Source organism: Molossus molossus, unplaced genomic scaffold (genome assembly GCF_014108415.1).
Source record: "Molossus molossus isolate mMolMol1 unplaced genomic scaffold, mMolMol1.p scaffold_m16_p_14, whole genome shotgun sequence".
NCBI lineage: Eukaryota > Metazoa > Chordata > Mammalia > Chiroptera > Molossidae > Molossus > Molossus molossus.
The window spans coordinates 41791261-41814067 of record NW_023425349.1 but is presented as its reverse complement, the minus strand read 5'-3'; positions in this window follow the sequence as shown (position 1 = coordinate 41814067).

Below are 22807 nucleotides of genomic sequence, written 5' to 3'. Positions count from 1 at the left end.
ATTAACATATGTCTTTAAGATTTTTACAAACAATTTTATTTCTCCATAACTAATAGCTCATAAAGTTTTTGGTTTTATGTGTGATAACCAAACAACATTTGTTTGATTCCTGGAATAATAATAAAGAACTTGTACCAATATTTAGCTTCAAGAGTCTCAGGCAATCATAAATCCCCCCTTGATTTCTTACTAGATATTTGCTGCCTAAATAAGTGTTTTCCCAGCCTACTGAAGCCTATCTACTTAAGCATTTCATTTTATATTTTTACTGATTAGGATATACACATTTATAAAATGCTTTATTACTTTCTTCTTTCTTAGCTCTTAGGGAGAAAACGTGTAATGCCCATTCTTTGAGTTTTCACAGGTAGGCATTTTTCAGACACTTCCAGCATTTTGAACAATCTTACTCTTTCCTGTGGATCTAGAATGAGTGATCTGTTTAGTAAGCATCAACATTTCTCAACTGCATTAGGCTCGTATTTAAAAAATACTAAAGAATGAAAGATTTGACTTTTTCTGCTCTCTCCACCACAATAAATAAATAAAGTGCAAGGCGATTCTGGGCACCTATTTCCCCGAGACAGACTCTATTAATGTCTAATTTGAGGATCAGGTAGAACTGTCAACCCCACTTATCGGTCAGATTTTCCCCGTATTCTCCAATGTAGTTACACCAATCACATCGGCGATATTTACATCTCCATCTACCCAACTCTTTTGCCAAACGCTCAGCTGGCAGGTATTATTGGTTAGAGCCTATCAAAACCCACCATCCAGTCCATTGACCATAGAGAAACATATAAGGAGGCAAAATAATGCCTGCATGTTTGAGACGTGTCATGTGATGAAACCAGGATGTGAGACTTTCCACCTTGGGCTTTTACAACTATGAACCATGAGCTTGGTATTTAAAGTAGTTTATATTGTGCTATGTAGACAGTTAGCAAAATGGTGTAGTTATCTTTTTAACTGGTATGCTTTGAAAGTATAGGTTTAGGATTGATTTTAGCAAGTACTGGTAATATGCAGTTTTTACTTTTGTGGGTCACGTAGCTTATCATGACTTTGAACATATCAGTGACTGTGTATGGGTAGGAAAACAGCTGCTTTGGTATGGTACCTGCCTCTTTAGAAAGCAGACACAGCTAATGCAAATATACCACTACAAAAAAAAAAAGTGTAATTTAAAGACTGTAAAATGTTTTAAGGTGCTGGAATGTTTCCTTTCTGCGTTTTACTGTTTCTCAGGCCTGTTTTGCAGGGTGGAAGACTAGGAACTTTAATCTGTACAAAGCCGAATGCACTCATCTCTCGAAGGCACTTGCGATGTTCTAGGTTTAAAGGACTGGATTTCTGGTGTTAGATACAATCCTTCCAGTTTCAGCTCCAACATGTAAAGAGCTTTGAAGTTGGCATGCCCATTGTTATAACAAAAACAAAAGTTCAACGAAAAGCGATGACTTTTCTTGGACCCATCAGAAAATAGAAGTTGCAGGGCCAAACATCACATTTTAATCTGGGGACACAGGCAAGAGGATACAGTCACAGCCAAGATCTGCTGACCCAGAAGAAAAGCTGCTAGAGCTATAAGCTGGTAGGAACACTGAAATGGTAGCTTAGACAAATTACTGGAAGTTGGGTGTGGACTACCATGAGAGGGAGAAAATCCTTGGGTCACAGTCTTAAGGATGCCCTCTTACCTTTGTGAGTGTTTCTCCAGAAACCCCCACAAATTGTTACAGTGAAGAGCCAAAAGAGATTCCCTCCCAGTTCTAGCAGCAGAAGAAAAAAAATGTAACCATTGTGAAATACACCAAAAGAATTATCAAGAAAAAAGAAATAGCCTATTATATTCATCATCTCTTTTTTTAATTCCTTGTATTCTGATATGTTGACATTTTGGGGCTTTGTTTATCCCAGAGGGACTGACCTTCCCAGGGATAGAATTCCCGGAAATAATAAATAGCTCTCCTGAGGATACAATTTTCATATGCAAACCAACGAATCCAGAGCCCAGATCCTCCTGTATCAGGATCTCACACTCTTAGCCCGAATCTACCTGCCCTCATCATCCCATTGCCAGTTCAGGACAACTAGGGACAACCCTATGCCCCAGAGCCTAATGCAAGCATTCAAGCTGGTCAAGACTAAGACTGCCTATCCTGCTTCATCCATCCCTTCCCATGAAAACTGTAACATAAGCTCTTTCCCATAGTACCTCCTTCTTTCTCTGCCTCAGGACAAATCCTGGTGCTTCCCAGTGTGGCCATCCATGACACAGCCTGCCCAGCCTCTTGGGAACTGTGAGTAATAAACTCTATTATCAATGGCAAACATCTCCTGGTTTGTTGGCCTAACTATAATCTAATCTATTCTGCAGGGGAAAGACTTTATCTTACTCTTCCAACTACTTGGAAGAATAATTATCCAACTCTAGTTCTCGTTATCCTTCCTGTCTTCACGCAATGGATTGGTGAGTGTGGGGAACATTTGTGAAGGTCACAGCCCTGGAATGCAGGCCAACTACAAGACTGAGATTTAGTCATAAAACACTTCCCCTCCTCAGCAATTTACCACCAGGTCAAGAGGACTCCTGTATAATAACAGTGGATACAGCTGAAAAAGCTACAAGGTATAGATTCTATTTAAAGAGGAGTTCTTAGAGAAGTGCAAAGAAAGCAGGGGAGATAAAATCAAGGACACTAGAGATATTGGAAGCCTCTGGCACCTTCAGCTACAGCAAACATTAAACATAGCCCCACTTCCAGTTGGATCAGCAATTTTCAACCTTTCTCATCTCATGGCACAATAAACTAATTACTGAAATTTTGCGACACACCAACAATGTATTTTTGCTGATCTAACAAAAAAAGAAAAAAAAAGGTATGATTTTGATTCATTTGCACCATACAGCTATTGTTGTGCTGGCTGTTGTCACTTTTTTTTTCCATTGGATAATCTAAAGGAAAAAAGGTCAATGCTCCCATAGTCAGGGATTGCATGTTTTAAAAATTCTTGTGGCACATTAGTTGAAAATCGCTGAGTTAAATGAATATAAAACCTCACCCTAAAGGTTGGTATACCTGAGTTCCTATTACCCAATATACCATATCTGACTTTCAACAACAACAACAAAATCACAAGGCATGTTAAAACGTAAGAAAAGAATATAATCTGAAGGGGGAAAGGAAACATCAAAAACAGATTAATATGTGACAGATTTTGAAATTATCAGACAAGGAACTTATGAAAGCCATGATTAATATGTTAAAGAATCTAAAGGAGCCCTGGCGGGTTTGGCTCAGCGGTTGGAGTGTCGGCCTGCGGTACAGAGAGACCCGGGTTCGGTTCCCGCTAAGGGCATGTACCTCGGTTGCAGTTTGTCCCTGGCCCTGGTTGGTCGTGCGGGTGGCAGCCACTCGATGTGTCCCTTCACATCGATGTTTCTCTCTCTCTCTCTTCCTCTCTCTCCCTCCCGCTCTATCTGAACAAAAAATGGAAAAATGTCCTCGGGTGAGGATAAAAAAAAAAAAGAATCTAAAGGAAAAATAGATAACATTCAAGATGGGTAATACAAGCAGGGAGTAGAAACTCTAATAACAAAGAAGTGCTAAAAATAAAAAATACTGTAACAGATATGAAAAATGTTTTTTGTGGGTTTATGAGTAGATTGGACACAGCGAAGAAAGAATCATAGAGCTTGAGTATACAGCAATACAAACTTCTAAAACTGAAAAAGAAAAAGAAAAAAAGAATGGATAAATAAAAGACAGAACATCCAAGAACTATAGTGAAATATGCATTATACACATAATTGAAATACCAGAAGAGAAAAAAGAGCAGAAGAAATATTTGAAGTGATAATAGCTGAAAACACTCCAAAATCAATAACAGACACCAAACTACAGATTCAGAAATCTCAGAGAACAGCTGATGTTTTCTTGGGGGAAAAAAATCATAATCAAACTGGAGAAAACCAAAGACAAAAAGAAACTCTTGAAAGAAACCACAGAATAAAAAATTTTACCTATAGAGGAATAAAGAGAAGACTTACACTGGATTTCTCTCCAGAACCTATGCAAGCAAGAAGTAAATGGGATGAAATACTTAAAATGTAAAAAGAAAAAAACAAACAAAACAAAAATCTACCAACCTAGAATTCTATATCATCATGACCTAATCTTCAAAAGTAAAGAAGAAATAGTTTCTCAGAGAAGCAAAACAGAAAGAATTCACTGCCAGAAGAATTTCCCTACAAGACATGTTTCTTCTAGGGGAAGAAAAATGATATAGGTCCAAAGTTAGTTTTACACAAAGAAAGAAAAAGAGTATCAGAGAAGAAACAAGTGAAGGTAAAATAAAATCTTTAATTTTTCTTATTCTTAATTGATCAAAAGAATAAATGTTTATTTAAAATAAGAATAGTAACAAAGTGTAGAGTGATTTTAGCACATGAACAAATTAAATAAATTACAGCAATTTCATAAAGGATGGGAGGAATAAGGTACCTACATAACCCATGAACTGCTATAGTGTTATTTGAAGGTGAACCTACATTAATTATCAATGTATATTGAAAATTCTAGGGCAACCACTAACAGGAAAGTTTAAAATAAGCTCTTGTAGTCAGTTCAGGCTGCCATAACAAAATACCATAGACTAGGTAGCTTAAACAACAGAAACTTAGTCACAGTTTTGGAGACTGAAAATCCTGGAGACTGAGAGCCCTCCTCTTGGCTTCAAGATGGCCACTATGTCCTCACGCTACTGAGGAAGAGATCTCTCTCTTTCTCTTCCTCTTCTTATAAGGCTATAGTTCTATTGTATCGGAGCACCGTTGTTATGACAGCATTTAACTGTACCTCCTACAGACCCTATCTCCAGATACAGTCGCATCGGGGATTAGGGCTTAAACATATGAATTTGGGGGGACCACAATTCAGTCCATATCAGAAGCATAAATATGCTAAGAGATGAGATAAAAAATGAAATCACCCCAAAGTAGCAAAATACATTCTTTTCAAGTTCACCAAGATAGGACATAAATTACTGAAGCTAGATCTGAACCGTTTGGCTCAGCAGTGAGAGCACTGGCTGCAGGCCAAAGGATCATGGGCTCAATTCCGAGGCAAGGGCACGTACCTGGGTTGCAGGTTCTATCCCCGGCCCCAGTTGGGACTGTGTGGGAGGCAACCAGTCATTGTGTCTCCCTCACATAGATGTTTCTCTCTCTCTCCTTCCTTCCCTTACACTCTTTCTAAAAAAAAAGAAAGAAAAAATCAATAGAAAAATATCCTTAGGTGAGGGTTAACAACAATAACAAAAAAAATTATTGGAGCTAGAAGAGGGTAGAAGTATTGGATCAGCTGCCCAAAATTCTGTTCCTCATTTATTTTTAAAAACTGGAGTAGGCTGTTAGTTACAAGGTATCACATAGTCCTGAGCTGGTTCTGGATTTGTTAATGTGAAAGCTCTGACCAAGTTTCTAGACCTAAAGCCCAACCTTGGAGGGTTATTTTATTAATAAACAGATGAAAAAGAATAAGGTTCTTATTAAAGGATTTTCTACCAACATGGGTCAAAGAAGGTAAAAATATCATTGTTAAGAAAGCAATTTAAAATGGTACATCTGTGCAATTGTTTCTTTACAAATCAAGTTTACTCAGGAATTTAATTGGTTTAAATTCCTGAAATAGAATGGTTTAATAAATGTGCTTGAGTCTTACTATCAAATTAGGGACAGTGAAATGATAAAAATAAAATAAAGGAAGTCAGATACTGATTAAACCAGTGAGAGGAAGATATTTCCTTTCTTCTTATATATTTAAAGAGATATGTGTTTGGCATCGAGAGATATACTTGAATCTATTGTGCTCCAAGTGGGCATTAGAAAAGAGGAAAATGTAGTGAATAGAAGATCCGAAAATGTAACAGAGCCTAAAGGCAACATCTCACAGAGCAGGCTGAAATTACTCACACAGTAGAAGCTAACATTCAAGGAAATAGTAAGACCATCTTTCATAAAGATACATATTTAAATTTAAATGAGAGCTATGGAGAAACTACCTTTTGAAAGTACAGAAAACTTGGTAAATTGATTACAACAATTTGGACAGATCTGAGATCTGGAAAGTCAGGTAAAATTCTCCATGAGTTCCAAGTGAATTTCAAAAAGATACATCAATGAAAGGCAGAGACACAGTTCTCACCTGTGCCCTGAGAGATTGTCTAAGAAACGTGAAACGAAGGAACAGACCCACATGAAGAGGTGTGTTAATGTGAAGCCAATCCTTGGTTAGATGTTCTGAAGGAAACACATCCCTTGCAACCCACTAAACTGGGGGCCCTGGACATAGATTTGCTGGGCATTTCTGTAACTCACTCATTTTACATCAGGATGAATCTGGAAGAGTGTGTTAGGACAGCACATGCCTGGGTTCAAAAGCAGAAGAAACAAGAAAATGAGAGTGCTAATCTTACATAAGGGAGGGAAGGAAAGTACACAGTAAGAAATGAGTATGTTACAAACTCTGACCGGTATGCAGGGAAAGGGAAGGGCAATGCTAGGCGAAATGGAATATGTGGTCAAGGAAAAATTCTTCAAAAGCAGCTTCTCAGGAATGTCTGCAAAGGGTACTGCAGACTGAGGTGATGGATGAGAAACCTGGGTAAGTTCACAGAAATTCTAGAAATGCCTAATGACAAGATATGGTGGAGGCTCTATCATAGGCGCAGAAAAAAAAAAAAAAGCAACAAGTGAACAGCAAAATAAACATACAAACCAAAAAAAACCCTCATAGATATAGCCAAACAAATGGTGGTTTCCAGAGGGGAATGGGGAAGGGGGGAGCAGGAACAAGGTAAAGGGGGTTGAATATGTGGTGATGGAAGAAGACTAGATCTCAGTGGTAAGTACACAATACAGCATACAGATGTCTTATTATGAAGTTGTACACCTGGAATTTATATACTATTATTAACAAATGTTACCCCAATTCATTTAATAACTTTTTTAAATAAGGAAAAAATATCTTAAACACTAGTTTTGCAGAGAGTTGGGGGATGGGAGGCGTTCACTCAAATATTTTCAAACTTTTTAACCAAAATCTCTCCTGCTGATTTTTTTTAAGTTCATAAGTTTGAAAATGGCGACCTTGATGTTTTTCTTTATCTTCCTTCCCTCAGGTAACACTGAGTCTTTAGTATGGTCTTTGGCACCACTTACTTCCTGGGTTCTAGAATCTTAATTTCCACCACGATTGCTGCTTCAGGGCTGGGAGTTCATTGCATTTGAACTTCATGGGCATGAGGGGCAGTAACAGGAAAATCGACTGTATCCTATTAGTTTTCAAAGTCTTTAAACAGGAAGCACATCAGAAACTTGCATTGCAGTGACATCATTTCTGAGGCCCCGAGAAAACAGCAGCGGCTAGAAGCTTCTGAAGGGTTCACATCTTAAGAAACTTTCTGACTGAGTCTGACCAAAATGTAAAATTTAGGAGGATATTAATGTCTCTCAGTTTTGAGCTTTTACCTTCCCTGCAAGGTCACAAGATGTTACCCCAATTCCAAACATCGTAGGCACATTCAAGGCATAAAAAAAAGGAAAAAAGAAAAGAAAAATCTCATCTACTTCTGTCTTAACAGTAAGGCAAAAATCTTTCCAGAAATTTCCCAACAGATATTTGTTTCATTGGCTTGAACTATGTCACCTGGTCCCTTCTTGCTGCAAGAAGGCTCAGAAAATGAGTAATGAGATTTCCTCGACTTTATAGGGTGGAAGGTGACATTGTGATAGGGGCTGATAATACCGATGGGAACAGCCAAGCAACCAGTCGCTTCAATCACAAGCATGGACAGTGATGCTTTTAGGGCCTTTTGAATGGGTAAGAATTCTGTCCTTCCTTTTGGAAAGTATTTATTATGGATGGTGGTTTTTCCTTTGTGCCATTTAAAATTTTTTTCTTTGTGTATTTTCACCTGTTTTTAATCTACTGCATTACTTTCAACAACTATATAGCTTAGTAGTGGCACTTATATGGGAAGAAAAATAGTTCATGAGCTTTGTCATAGTTTTTCCTCATTTTGAAAATATTTTCTTCTTTTATTCTGGTTTCATATGTCTGTCTATGGTCATTAATGTTACTGTATGTCTGGCTTACAGATAAAGGGTAGTATTACTTTTAAAGTAAAAAAGTTCCCTTTTTTTCTTTTAGTTATATGGTCATCTTTGAGGTTTTACAAAGGAGGGATCTTGGGATGTTCAAGATTTGAATTATTTAAATTCTGTTAATACTTTATGGAGGTTATTCAAAATGTGGTTGCCATTTTTATTCCGTGTTACCCTTCTTGTGACATTGTTACTACTTTCTTTTTCTCGTCCCATGAATCTTAGGAAAATAATAGTAGAAGGTGCTACCCTTATAAATCTAGTTCAAATACTTTGCCAATTTTGAATTTCATTCAGACTGACGTGAGCTTCACAATAGATTTAATTACCGCTTTTCATGAAAATTTAAAAGCATAGCTGTTAAGATTGTTTTCCCGCCCTGGCCGGTTTGGCTCAGCGGTTGGAGCGTCGGCCTCGGCCTGCAGACCAGAGAGTCTCGGGTTCAGTTTCTGCTAGAGGCACATACCAAAAAAAAAAAAAAAGATTGTTTTCAACTTTTAAACATTTTATTAATAGAAAAGCATTACATTATGATGCAATGTTTGTTGACTTTGCAGAGATTCTTTTTTCTAAAATGTCTTGCTCTGGATTAGAATTGGCAAAACGTGTTAAATCCAAGTGGCTTTGTTTACAATTTTAACTGTTATAAATGGAACTTCACTTTTTGAAAGTTTCCTGTTTTTTTGTTTGTTTAAGTAATAATCTTTCATGTATGGCATTTAATAAAAAATTGCATCACAAAGACGTTAGGTGAATTTTTCCAGAAAAAGAAATTGGCCTCTTAATTAAAAGTTAAGTAAATCTAGTCTAAATACAAAGGTTGTTTTCCATGGAGGCATTTCTCACTTAACCATTCATTTTCACATTCTCCTCACGCTCCTTCCACATGGATTGCGAGTTGAAGAAGAAGCATACCAACAACAAACAGACCTCAGCAGAAATGTTGTACGCCACTTTCGCACAAGCCTGCTGCCAGAATAATGTGTGCAGAATCTGCCTTTCATTGCTGATCCAAGCGGGCCTTTTGCTCGTGTGTGCACCGACTGCATCCCGGGGGCCGGCTGGCGAGCACGTGAAGCAGGGTGGCCGCAACACTTAGGCTTCTGCTGTCTCGACTTGCTGTTCGGGACCTGGGCTGCCCGACCGCTGCTAAAATTGATTGGCATTCACACTTCATTGGAGTGGGTTTGCATTTGGACGAGGTCTTCATTTTCACCTTTCTTGCTATTTCCTGGGGAAAATGAGCGATTCTGGGAGGCTGGTGTGCTTTTCAATTCTAGGACTGTTCAGTAACTAACCCCCGCCCCAACCTTCTTTATAAAGACAGAGTTGGCATAATTAAGCTTGTAGGTAAAAGGGCTGATATTCCACTCCTGCATTTTGCAAGCAGATATTTATACCATTTTTTCCCCTTTCTTTACTTAGTTTAGCAGCTGTGAATGGTTGCTGACTGAGAACATTAGATACATAGATTCATCATTTATCTATAGTACAAGGACAAAATTAAACGGGAGGAAATGACCTTCTGACAGCTTTCGGGAAGCCGGTTCCAGACTTAAAAGGGGAAAGAGTTGTTAACATACCTTTTCCCCATATGATTCTTCCCACTGAGAGGGAACAATCTGTTTTCCTCACAAGGAGCTGGCACTAGTCAAGTGGATTCTAGAAATGTTACTCTGCGCTCAATTCATTCAAAGCTGTGAAGCATCTTTCAAACAGTAACAGACGGTGCTGCTGATATTCATTTGATTTTTTAAAGAGCTAAAACCGTGTTCACCATGCCAGACTGGATCAGAATTTGGAACCTTCTACACTAAACTTAGGCAATAAAAACAACCGGGCAAAACTGCAAAAAAAAAAAAAAAATTAAAAATTGACCTGAATTCTCCAGATTGATTAACTGCCTGGCACAAACTACCTTAATAGCTAGTCAAGTCTTTACTTTATTTCTGCAGGGTTCTCCTCCAAAATCATGTGTGATCCAAAAAGTATGAGCAAGCTCAATACATCATTTCAGTTACGTGGTACAGCAAAGACAGATTCTTTTGACATAAAACCCAAATCTCGGGAACGTTGCACAGCCTCTGTCTGCCTGGCAACGTTTTCCTTTTTCCTCCTCTCACCTCCCTTGCTATTGGATAGACCCAACATGCCCCTCAAGGCTGGGCTCAAATGTCTCAGTGTTTACTTCTTTGACACTGCCTCTACTCATTCATGTAAAAAAGTGAATGTACTAAAGAAACGTATGTATTGAATATAGAAGTGGAGTTATATGCCCTGGAATACAAGATACTATCTTGTTCTAAGGAATAAGTCACTTAACCTTGTTTTTCCCAGAACCCTTGGAGATGTAAAAACAAAATAGAAAATATTTCATGAAAGTGTTTCATAGTCCACTGATGTAATATAGTGATAATATATGGTATGTTGGGTAATGTAAATTATTAAAATTTATTTCACCTGTTTCTTTCTACTTTTCAGTGTAGCCATTAGAAAATTTAAGATGACAAATATGGCTAGTGTGTTTCTATCTGACAGAACTACCTTACACTGTGAGCATTGTGAGAAGAAGAATAAAGTTTTACTAATTTCTGTATTTAAATACCAATTACATAGAGAATGAAGGTGTTTGATGAACTGAATATATATATTTGAATAGCCACTGTTAACGTCCTAGAGCTAAGAACAAGGATGCCAATTAGCACGGGCAACAGTTACTTTAGGATTGAAACAATTAATATCCTCTAATTTTTTGTTTTTATTTCTTAAGATATGATAGTTTGAGAACATTTCCAATGTTTTCTCCTTATAGTTACCTCTTCGTTTTATTTCTTTGAGTTCACGATCCTTCCTCAGCTCTTTGACATGGCATATTTCACAGAAAGTATGTTCCTCAAATGCCACCTGACTGCTCAGCAGAGGGGCAAACACTACGTCTGTCTCTTTGCCTGGCAGGGTCACTAGCTGGAGTTGGAATGAAAACAATGGCAGGTAACAGCACCAAGCTCGACCAAGTCCGCTCCTCTCCTACTGGTATTCGGTTAGATGTCTGAGAAGCCCCAGGAGATACAAAATCTGGTTTTCATGAGTTGCATAATGGAGAAAGAAATCTCTGGGAAATTTGATGTTGATTTGAGAAGTCCAAAACGTAGGTCAGATAATATTTCCTATTGGCTACTAGAATCTAAGTTTAGCCTCTTAAGACGTCAGGGTTTGGGAATTTTTGTGTGCTTGTTTTTGATGGGGGATGGAGTGGTAAGGTTGTGACAGAGCCTCATTTGCTGTGGTCCCAAAATAAATGACTGATAGAGTAAATGATACTAAAGAGAAATCTCAGCTAAATGCAACATGTAATCCTGGTTAAGTTAGATCCTGGACCCCCGAAAAAGATATTTATGGGACATTGGACAAAATTTGAATAAGGTATATAAATTAATATTACATATTGTTAATTTCCTAATTTTGATAACTTTACTGTGGTTATGTATGTTCATCAGCATTCATATTACTAAGTTCTGAAAAGGTGAATTTTCATATTTTATCAAATTCTGATTCCTTGACCTTTTGAAGTTTTCTAATTTTTAAAATTTCATAATTATAAATATAACTATATAATATATATAACATTTATATTAAATTTTATGAACAACCTAGGCTTCTTCTGGTGACCAAGTAGGATTTTCTGTCACTTACTTGAATGATTAAAAGAATTTTAATCTGTTGGATAAACTTATTAGTATATATGCAGATAAAATTAAACCAAATATGCATGGATTTTTCTTTATGTTTGCTTTTTGTATCAACTTAAAATACGCATTTTTCAGCCCAAATTATATCTTTAAAATTTTGTTTTCTTTATTGATTTTAGAGAGAGAGAAGAAAGGAGAGGGAGAGAGAGATAGAAACATCGATAAGAGAGAACATCAATTAGCCACCTCCTGCACACCCCCTACTGGGGATCCGGCCCACAACCCGGGCATGTGCCCTGACCAGGAATTGAACCAGCAACTTCTTGGTTCATGGGTCAATGCTCAACCACTGAGCCACACCGGCCGGAATCAAATTATATCTTTAAATTTAAAAAAAATTCAAGTAACTCAGAATCCTGAGAGGGTCTTACATTCTAGGTTGTGCAAATTAACTTTTATTCCTGACTTAGTTACTGGGAATTATTCACTCTTTTGAGGAACAAAGTGAAATGATTCCATGGACGTTCTAGAAAGGGATCTGGTGTGACCGTGTAAAGCAGAGACGGCGAAGAAGAGAGATTGGGACTATTGCAACTGTATCTGCAACCGATGGTAGGGACCACAGCTAGAACCATGGCAACGAGAACAGAATGGCGGGTCTAGTTACCAGAGCCATTTCAGAGGCAGTATCACACCACCCAAATGCCACGCTGAGGCAGGAAGAACCCAGAGAGAAAGCAAGAGTTGCCAAGACGGTGACTCTGAAGGTGGCTGACCTGAGGCGGGGAGCCCAACAAAGAGTACATAGGGGAGATATTTCTGCATCGTCTTGTCATTACTTACGGTTTGGAAAGTTCTTTTTTTAATATGTTCTCCTTGCGACACATTTTCCATAAAACTTTATGTATGCGTCTATTATTATTCAGGTTTGGGGAATTTGCTTGGAGAAATTTGTGAATCAATTAAGAGGGTGTTCCTAAGAGACCAGACACCCACCCAGACCTGCATGACTGACAGGGTTTTATAGAGACGGTCTCATCATGGGCCACTCTGCTCTGTAACTTTTCACATTTTCCACCGGAAGTACTTAATCAGCTTTAGAATATTACCACGTAAAGGAAGGGGCAACTGGTATTTTCCCAACAGATCATAATTTATCATTGTCTCTAATTATGGTCTTACATGGTAGGAAAATGTCCTAAGAGGGGGGAAAAGTTTTCACAAAAAGAAAACAAGGAAAACGTCACCTATTGCAATATAAGGCCCATGTACATTAACCCAGAAAACAACGGCGTCAAATCCGATGTGAGAGCTTAACATGCTATCACAATCAAAAGTCTTATTTTCGCCCTGGCCAGTTTGCTCAGTGGTTAGAGCGTTGGTCTGCGATCCAGAGAGACCCGGGTTCAGTTCCCACTAAGGGCACGTACCTCGGTTGCAGTTTGTCCTCGGCCCTGGTTGGGTTGTGTGGGTGGCAGCCACTCGATGTGTGTCTTTCATGTGATGTGTCTCTTTCATGTCGATGTTTCTCTCTCTCTCTCCTTCCCACTCTATCTGAACAAAAAATGGAAAATGTCCTTGGGTGAGGATAACAAAAGTCTTATATTCATCAAAAGCTGGTGGCAACTGGCCAACGCCTTCACAAGTGATGTCCCCAAACGTCTCCAGCCAAGATGTGGAAAGGAATGAAATGAAAAGTACTGCTGTTACCTTGAATTGAAGATACCCCATCAGGCCAAGCCGACTCGTGGTGATTGAACGTCAGTGAGTCAGTGGTCCTGCCAGACACCTGGCCCGCTCTGAATCCCAGACATTCTGCCGGGTGTCAGCAATACTCACTGCTACAGGGCCGGCAGCACCCCCTCGTCGCCACTGCTGGAGAGTCCAGGCGAGTGCCACGGCCACACCACCTTGACCCGCCCGTGTCTGAACTTGAGGTCTGCTCTCATCCTTCAAAGGCATTTGCTTTCCTCAGTTTCCAAATTCCCTTTTGTGTATGTTTTCCCTGGAGGCGAAAAATCCTTGACTTTGAATTATCTAATTTTCCTTAACTCTACTGCTTAAATGTACCTTTAATCTAAATTATGTTTCATTTAAATGATATGAAATCCTCCCTCAATGGCTGTTTCACTGAACTCCAATTTGTGTTTCAACTGATGGCAGTACGGTGGCTTTGCTGTTTGTATTCACTGAGCAGCTGGCTGTTTTCCCTGGAACCCTCAGCCCTCCCTCACCTCCCCCAAAACACACACACACACACACACACTCCAAATGGAAACATTTTATTCCCACATCTTCTAAAATTGACTGAGCTTGGTTTAGCAAATAGCTGACTAGATGCACAGTTTGAAAGTAATGCCTGGATTCTAGGCCTAAAGATTAAAACGATGGCTTTGTCCTCAGTTCTCTGGAAATGTATCTATTCTTGTTATGTGATCAGCAGCTATCTTTCCTTGCAAAGGGTAACTAACTAACTCCGGCTGGTTCTCACATCACCTTCCCCATTAATCCTCCAGACAATCGAGGAGCTGAACATGTCTCCCCTTGCCCGCTCCTACCCAGATGCAAGTGCCCAAGTTCTGCATGGCCAGCTGTGGCCTGTTAGCCCTGCTGCCGTGAGAATCCAGCCTGGCAGTGGGTAAGTGCTTCAGACCCATGAGCACTCTAAGACTAGAATCAATCTCCCATGTCTGGTGTGAATCCAGTCCTCCGAGGTATTTTTGGCAGCTCACAGGGCTGCCCCCATAACCAACCCCCAGAGTGTGGCTGGTCTGCCCCATACCCGAGGCTCTGAGTCCAGATCTCCAAACTTGCTCAAAATGAAGCCTAACCTGAATGACCTTGACTGTTTCGGCAATGACTCTCACAGGATGAGATCCTGCTCCTCAGATCAATCCATGCTCCTGATACTGGGAACTGCCTCTACAAGACGTGCCATCGAGTCCCCTAGAATCGAACAGCCCACTACCAGAATCGGCTTGAAGTTCAAGTCGATCCCCCAGAATGAGAGACACTGCCTTAGACACAGTGGCCAGCGAGGGCCAATTAGGAGAGCAAGTGTGCAGTGTATACACAATTCTAGTTTGGAGGCTGCTTCAGAGGTTTCTAGAAGTGGCTATGAGTCGTAGAGTAGCACGGTGGTATCGCAGTATGGAAATGATTTGGGAGAATGTATTGCCATGTTGATCTCGGCATGGTTCTTTGCATTAGGGCGTCTACATTCAAGCCCCCTATGAGGGACCCCTCCTGAATTATACCTGTCTGGTAATCCCCATCTTTCCGGACTCATCAGGTCTGTGATCATGGCAAGCTGTTGCTCCTGAATCACTTTTCCTACCTCATCTCACAACACAGTTCCTGGTTTCTTTCTACTTTCTCTGGCTTTGGGCTTCAGGATTCATTGGGATTCACGACCACTGTGGGCTAGCCCTGCTTCTGCAGCTTGAAGAAGACTGTGTTTTCTCCTCCACCATGGATGCGACTTTCCCTCCAGGTCAGAGACCTCCGGCTACACTTATCAAACTCTACTTAAGCATGTACAAGTTACTTCTGGGTTGTAGAGTTATTGGAGCTAGTGTTGTCCTTATGTTTCTGTGTATAAGGACATTTTAGTAATATCTTTATAATGAAAGAGGGTAAAAAAAAAAAGTAATTTCCATTTTAATAAAAAGGAAGATAAACAGTATAACCCACCTGATCACCCTGCTCTCGGGAATCACATCGTCAGATTTCTACAAGCAGAAACCTCACCAGGTTACCACGGCCTTCCCGATGGAAGCCCACTTGTTCTCAATCCCTCCATGCACCCCCATTGCTGCTAAATTCAGGGTGCTCTAAACGTCAGATCTTTCTCGTGGTTCAACCTTTACGTGGGGATTTAGCACGCCACTTTTCTAATTCAAAAGGTTCACTGAATTCCTATTTTCTAGATAAGTGACCCTCATTTCATGGGGCATGTCACACTAGAGAAGTGACTGAGTACTGGGGAAATGTATGTCCCCAAAAGCTGTTGCATATTCTAATTCAAACCATATTTGTAATATTTTTAAACACATATCGCCTCCATAATAAAACCTGTAGAAGGGACAGCTCATTTACTCATTCATTTAACAACTATTCATCACATACTACTATGTAGTAGCAGACACTACTCCAGCTATTCTAGCTGCGGAGCAAAGACTTCTGGCCATGGTAAGAGGTTTCAGGCGAGCTGGGAAGGCAAAAACAGCCAAGTGAACATCTTGGGAAGGCTCCACAAAGTGAAAAACTGTTCTATTACGTCAAGTCTCAACTCTGAATGTCTTAAGCAGCCTCCACCCAAGCCAACATACGGAGAAGAATGGTACCCCACCCCCCAAAATAAAAAATATATATGCCTATGCTCTAACTCCTGGAACGTGTGAATGTTACCTCATTTGTACAAAGGCTCTTGAAGATGTAATTAACTTAAGAATTTTGAGATGAGATCAACCTGCTTTATCCTGCTAATCCAATGACAAGTGTCCTTACAGGAGACACAGAGGGAGAGGAGACCATGTGAGATGAGGCAGAGATTGGAGTGATGTAGCCACAGGGCAAGGAATACCTAGAGCCACCCGAAGCAGGAGGAGGCAAAGAAGGATTCTCTGCCAGGATTTCTGAAGGAGCATGATCCTGCTGACACACCTTACTTTCAGCCTCTGACCTCCAGAACTGTGAGAGAACAAATTTCTGTGTTTTAAGCCACTAAATTTGTGGTAATTCATTTCAGTAATCACAGGAAGCTCATAAAGCCATATACTCTAATTGGTAGTAAGATTTTCTCACCCCATAGCAACAGAAGATGTGGGGTTGATATATAATAAATCCTTAATCGACTCCAGATCAATTGCTTTATATAGTTTAAGGGCTGGCTCTGGGAGAGGGGAGAGGGGCAGGGTAACCCAAATTGATTCAAGATTATTATTCTGCTCATACGTTTGTAATCTTACACTAGGAAAGATAGAGTACATATTTTCTTTTCTTGTCCACCATGAGTCAAACAAGAAAGAAAAATCACATCACAAAGAATTTCTGATTTTTTTTTCCAAACATGTGTTCAATATTCAAGGGAATTGTTCTCTAATTTCAGAAACATACTTTAATTATATTTTGCCTAGGATGTACACTTATTGGATCCTTGTTTTTTATTCTTTTCGGGTTCGAAGACATCTCTCATTAATCTCCTTTCTTTTGCCACTGATAAAATAAGTAACTCATAAATGAATTTTTACTTGGCGAGAGTGGATTTGAAAATCCATCATTTATTCTGGAATCATCCAGGTTTTCCACCTTTATTACACTGTAATTATAAATCGAACCACAAACCAAAACTGCAAAATGTAACGAATTTTCACATTCAAATAAAAGAAATTTTAAATAAGAATCAAGCATAAGATGGCATGGAAAGTAGTAAGACTAAAAATGAAAACACAGAAAGAAAGAGAAAAAGGTTTTATCGCCTTTTTTTTTTTTTCTGTGCACTGATCTGAGTACCCAAACTAGCGTGGGCCGTTAATTAAGCACTGAGAAAAGATAGATGACAAGTGAGGGAAGGGGAAATAAATAAAACTCCGAGTGAGAATTTTCTGACAAATAAATGTGCCTCACCAGTGCATTTCCAGGTCCAGGGCTGAGCAACATCTGCATCGCTTGCACTTCCTTTCATTACCGGGACACCAATCACTTGCTCATTTATCATTCCTGTATATACGGTATTATTGAAATGTGATGACTCGTCACTTTCCATTGATCAAATAACATCCAGAATTACCTTCCAAACGCTTTGCATAGAGAGGTGACCAAAGAACTACAAATCTGTGAGGCTTCCTTTTAATAACTCATTCGTGAAAAGATTTTGTATACCTGATGTCTTATAATTTCTCCCACTAGCAGGGGGACCACGCTCTCTGCGGGCTGCACTGCCGAGCACCCCTCTCCCTGGGTGCCCCTTCAGCTCACGTGTTTTCATGTGCAAATGGACAAAAATTGCTGTCAATTGAGAGCATTTGGGAGTCATTTGCCTTGCCCTCCATGAAGTCAAAATATGAAAAGAAAACTAGGAGCAAACAGAAGTGACGATTATGTAAAGAGACTTTTTCGGATGTTCCTGGAGTAGTCAGCCCCCAGGAACACACCGTGGTATAAGCGAGCAGGTCAGACTTTGTAAATCGGAACTTAGACGACCGTCCTTCCAGAAAGCGGCTTCTTTCAGAGTGTGGGTATGTGTGTTGACTGGAAAGCTGGGGTCTAGACGTGAGTCGTTTTTGCACCCCTCTCAGAGCCTAGCAAAGTGTCAACGGTCGGTGTTCAGAAATTGTTTATTAATCGCGATGGACATGTGTATTTTCCTTGTCCAGGCTGCAGAGATACTGGCAGACTGAGGATTTAGTCATCACCTGTTAGCCTACTGAGAGTTTGTAGGACCTCGATAGTAGGGCTATCACACGCCTAAATCTAGTTTTGAGCAAATTGCTGAAGACAGCTGTTCCCCACATACAGCTAAAGGCAAGAGCTGAATTCAATGAGAGAATATGATCTCTTCTAAATTTAATCTGAAACATCTCTGAAGATACGTATTAGATTCTCTCCTCTCTCCTTTCCTTCTTCCTTCTCCCTCTTTGGCAGACAGGAAAGGGAAATTTGGCGCACACAGCACACGTACTGTGTGTTAGGTGAGCTCCGTGCTCGGTGCTGTATCTCAGTTAACTCAGTTATAATAACAACATTGTCCTGGGAGCAACCTGAGCTTAGCATTCACGCCAGATGCTGCTCAGTGGTGTCGACTGAATGTACAGCCAGACAGCGACACTCATGTCCATCACCCACCTCCTGCACTGCGACACCTTCGGCAAAGGGACTCAGAACAATCAATTGGTCAATGGGCAAATTTTAGAGCTAATCAACAGGTATGCAGACTACGTGGAAAAGTATTTTTTCTAATAAAAATGTAATAGGTAAAGGTAAGAAAATATTCTGTTCATCACTGGGCATCATTCTGAGAAAGAGAAGACTTAAATGCAGGTGTGCAGACAGAGGTTTAAATGCTGGCATCAGACTGGAGTCTGCGGTCTTGGCCATTGACAAGGATAAAATATGGATGTCAAATCAAGTAGAAAGGGAAGTGGGACATGATCTGGACCCTAGAAAAGATGAAGGTAAAAACTAACATAGTCACCAGTTCAGACACAAGTGCAACTGATAATTCCATGGGAATTAATAGCTCCAATCAGTATTTAAAGCAAGCAAATACAGATTTTTAGCCATTAAAAAGCATATCCCACTGTGACCTCAGGTGCATATTATTTTTATTCTTAAAGGTATAGGACAATTTAAAGTAAACTTAAATCCTAATTCCAGAGTCTGTGTCCCTCAGGAGGCAAGAAGGTACTATACACACCTTTTCCAGATATAGCTGTCATCCTCCCAGAGTTTTTGAAAAGCACCTTGTACCTAAAGAGTCCAAAGCTCGATTTGCCTTCAGTGAATACTACCTTAACATCTTTGTATTCATGGATTTGAACAGATACTTTTAACAGGAAAACAGCTGCCCAAGGACTTGCAGAAATATTCCTGTTAGTATAGAAGGAGTTTTGCATCTTCTACTATATTTTCCATTAACAACGAATACATGTATGAAACTATATCCTCAAATGAAAAACGAAGGATGTCACTACAACAAAATGATAGTTAAGATTCTCGATATTTGCTTGGTGTCTCTCACATAACTCTAATGAAAACAGAGGTGTCTCTCTCATAACTCTAATGGAAATAAGCTAAATGAACACACAGTAGTCACTGTGCTATAATGATTTCAAAACACATATGTTCCGTAGCAGCATTTCGGTAGCTATCAATCAATGTATGTTGCTGGCAGGCACAGACTAATTGATAATAAAGAGAATCAACACCTCTGATCCGATAAGGATTGAAGTAGTGCTGATGAAGGCAAAGAAAGATTTCTCACAAAGGCCGTTGGAGACAAAAACTCCAGCTTCAGAGAAGTATCAGACACGCACAGTAAAAGCCCTGGCAACCTCTTTAAGGTACAAAGCTGTCTAGTCTAAAGGAACACCTGCTGCCTTTGTCCGCACCTACCCTCCCTATCTCCATCTAACTTGGCAGATGATAAATACTTTGGATTCGGACATTTGGGGGAGAAGTTGGTCAATATTTTGTTGAGAGAAAAGAGCATGAAGAATACATCAGTTTATTCTCTCTCCAGAATCTCCGTAGCTATGCTCCTAAACATGTTTGTTAAAGAATTTACATTATGAGTAACTTAAAGATTTATGAGGTAAACATGGGTTAAAGAGACAAGGGTCATAAGCAAACCTGTAAAAGTATTTAAAATAGAATACAATAATAAAAGACAATGACAGAACACAAAGAAAAATAGCAATGGCTTTTTACGTATCTTGACATCATAGGAAAGTGATTATTAAACAACACATTCTCATGGTCCATCCCTAGCCCACGAAAAAGCGTGAGGGTGTTCTTTCCCCACAGGTATGGCTCCGTATTTGTTTTGCTTTGACGCAGTACTATCCTTAGGCAAAGACCTATAAATCCTGTTTGGTTCTTTGTCATGTTGTTTGTTATATTTTCTTTTGCTTTGTTTTTGTTTTTGTGTTACTTGAATACATTGCAATCTCTGTTATGTTAGACCTTGAACTCTCACAAATGTGGAAATGATATCAGTACAAGTATTTGTACGTCAAATAATAAGAAGTTGGGAGTGTTTCATTAGTTAAGCAATGAGACCATCAGACGAAGGGGGTTCTGCTGCTCCAGGAGCCCGGGGTAGCAAACCAAAACCTAAGCTGGAATGTTTCAAGGTCAAGTAATTGAACCCTAAGGACAACCAGTTACAAATAGCCAACCAGGCTTTTCCCAGGAAGGTAAAGGCTTAGGCTGTCGTCAATGGAACGATTTCCTGCTTTGCTTCCACAACTTCTTCGTAAAAGTCTTGACCCCAGTTCCTGTGCGTGGGAGCTCTCTGAACCACTTCTTGTTTGTCACTGTCTGATTCAAATAAATTTCTCCTCCTATAAACTTTCCAAATTTTTAATATGCCTCACTTCATCTTTAAGGGTGGGAACAAGTGAATTCTCGCTAACAAAAGCACTGGTTTCCAGCGGTGCACCTGAGCAGTGGAAATCGGTGAAAAGCCTCCAGGCTCTCACTACAATCTACCCATTATTCAGGCTATCCCTGAATTGTGAAATTAAAATAACTCTCCTAGCAAAAAAAAATTTCTAGGCATATACAATTGTCTTAAATGTAAAAGTTCATCTTAATGTCTTGCCTATTTGTTTGTTGAAATATTTTCTGGCAATCTCAAGCATAAATTACGATGTAGGAATCTGATGTTTCTTGATCTCTATTGAATACTTATTTTCTCATCCCAAAGGGTGTCTCTTTGTCTATGTCTCTGTCTTTCTCTTTCACTTCTGAATGATTCACTCACAGATTATTTCTGAAAGTAACTAAAGTGAAAAATGGCCCAAAAGACAGATAACACAGTTTTCTGTCTGTGGCATTTCACAGGAAGTGAGGGAGTAGGAACGTGTTTTGTTTTTCTCCAGATCAGCCAGATCCACTCCCAACTAATTTTCTCGACTACCACTCATGAATCCCATTTCTGCGAGAACCACAAAGAAATGTAAGCCCAGCCCTGGCCAGTTTGGCTCAGCAGTTAGAGCGTCGGTCTTCGGACCAAAGAGTCTCAGGTTTGATTCCTGGTCAAGGGCAGGTACCTCAGCTGTGATTTGGTCCCTGGCCCTGGTTGGGTTCGTGCGGGAGGCAACCAGTCAGTGTGTCTCTCTCACATGGATGTTTCTCTCTCTCTCTCCCTCCCTCCCATTCTATCTGAAGATAAATGTAAGAATATCCTTGGTGAGGATTAAAAAAAGAAAGAAAGAGCCCTGGCCGGTTTGGCTCAGCGGTTGGAGCGTCGGCCTGCGGTACAGAGAGACCCGGGTTCGGTTCCCGCTAAGGGCACGTACCTCAGTTGCAGTTTGTCCCCGGCCCTGGTTGGTCGTGAGGGTGGCAGCCACTCGATGTGTCCCTTCACATCTATGTTTCTCTCTCTCTCTCTTCCTCTCTCTCCCTCCCGCTCTATCTGAACAAAAATGAAAAAATGTCCTCAGGTGAGGATAAAAAAAAAAAAAGAAAGAAAGAAATGTAAGTTCAGATGACAGCTTCTCTGGGCACTGAGAGGGGTTTGGGGCCAGGAGCGCTGGCATCTCCTCCAAGCTGGGAAACCAGAACTCACTCCACAGCCTCTGCAGATGAATGAGCCTGTGTATCACTGGTGTTCTGTTTCTCAGAGTAACTTCCTCACTGGTCAGCAGACAAGGAAACTCACAGGAAACTAAATCTCGTTTTACAGGAAACATGATTTAAGTTCTTAAGCAGATCTCGATTTGCAGTAACACAAGTTTCCAAGCCATCACCCTTGGGCCAGAGGTACTAACAATAAAAGCAATATTTGATAAAGTAAATATTCACCCAGAAATAAACCGTGAAAAATCAGTAGTAAGATTAGTCATTGTTCCTATATTGTCTTTCTGAGAAATGAAGTGCATTTGAAATAGTGCCCTCTATGTTAAGATGGACCGTAATTAATGACAGTGCCTCAACTTATCCAGCGAGGAAAAGAGCATCCAAACAGACACTGATATCTTCAAAATTGTAGATGGAGTGGGAAATGTATTTTCCATCTTAAAAATAAAAACAAAACAGGCAAGTAATCGCTGCCTCCTTTCAAAGGGTTAAGCATTTCTGATTAGCTCTGGGTCATGCATCACATTTAGTGCCTAAGCTTAAAGACACACTTCATTGAACCCCATCTAGCAAGCTTCATGCTTATGAAGGTGTTCCTCTTGATTGCTTCTCATCTGGGCTACAAAATGATTGGGTTGGA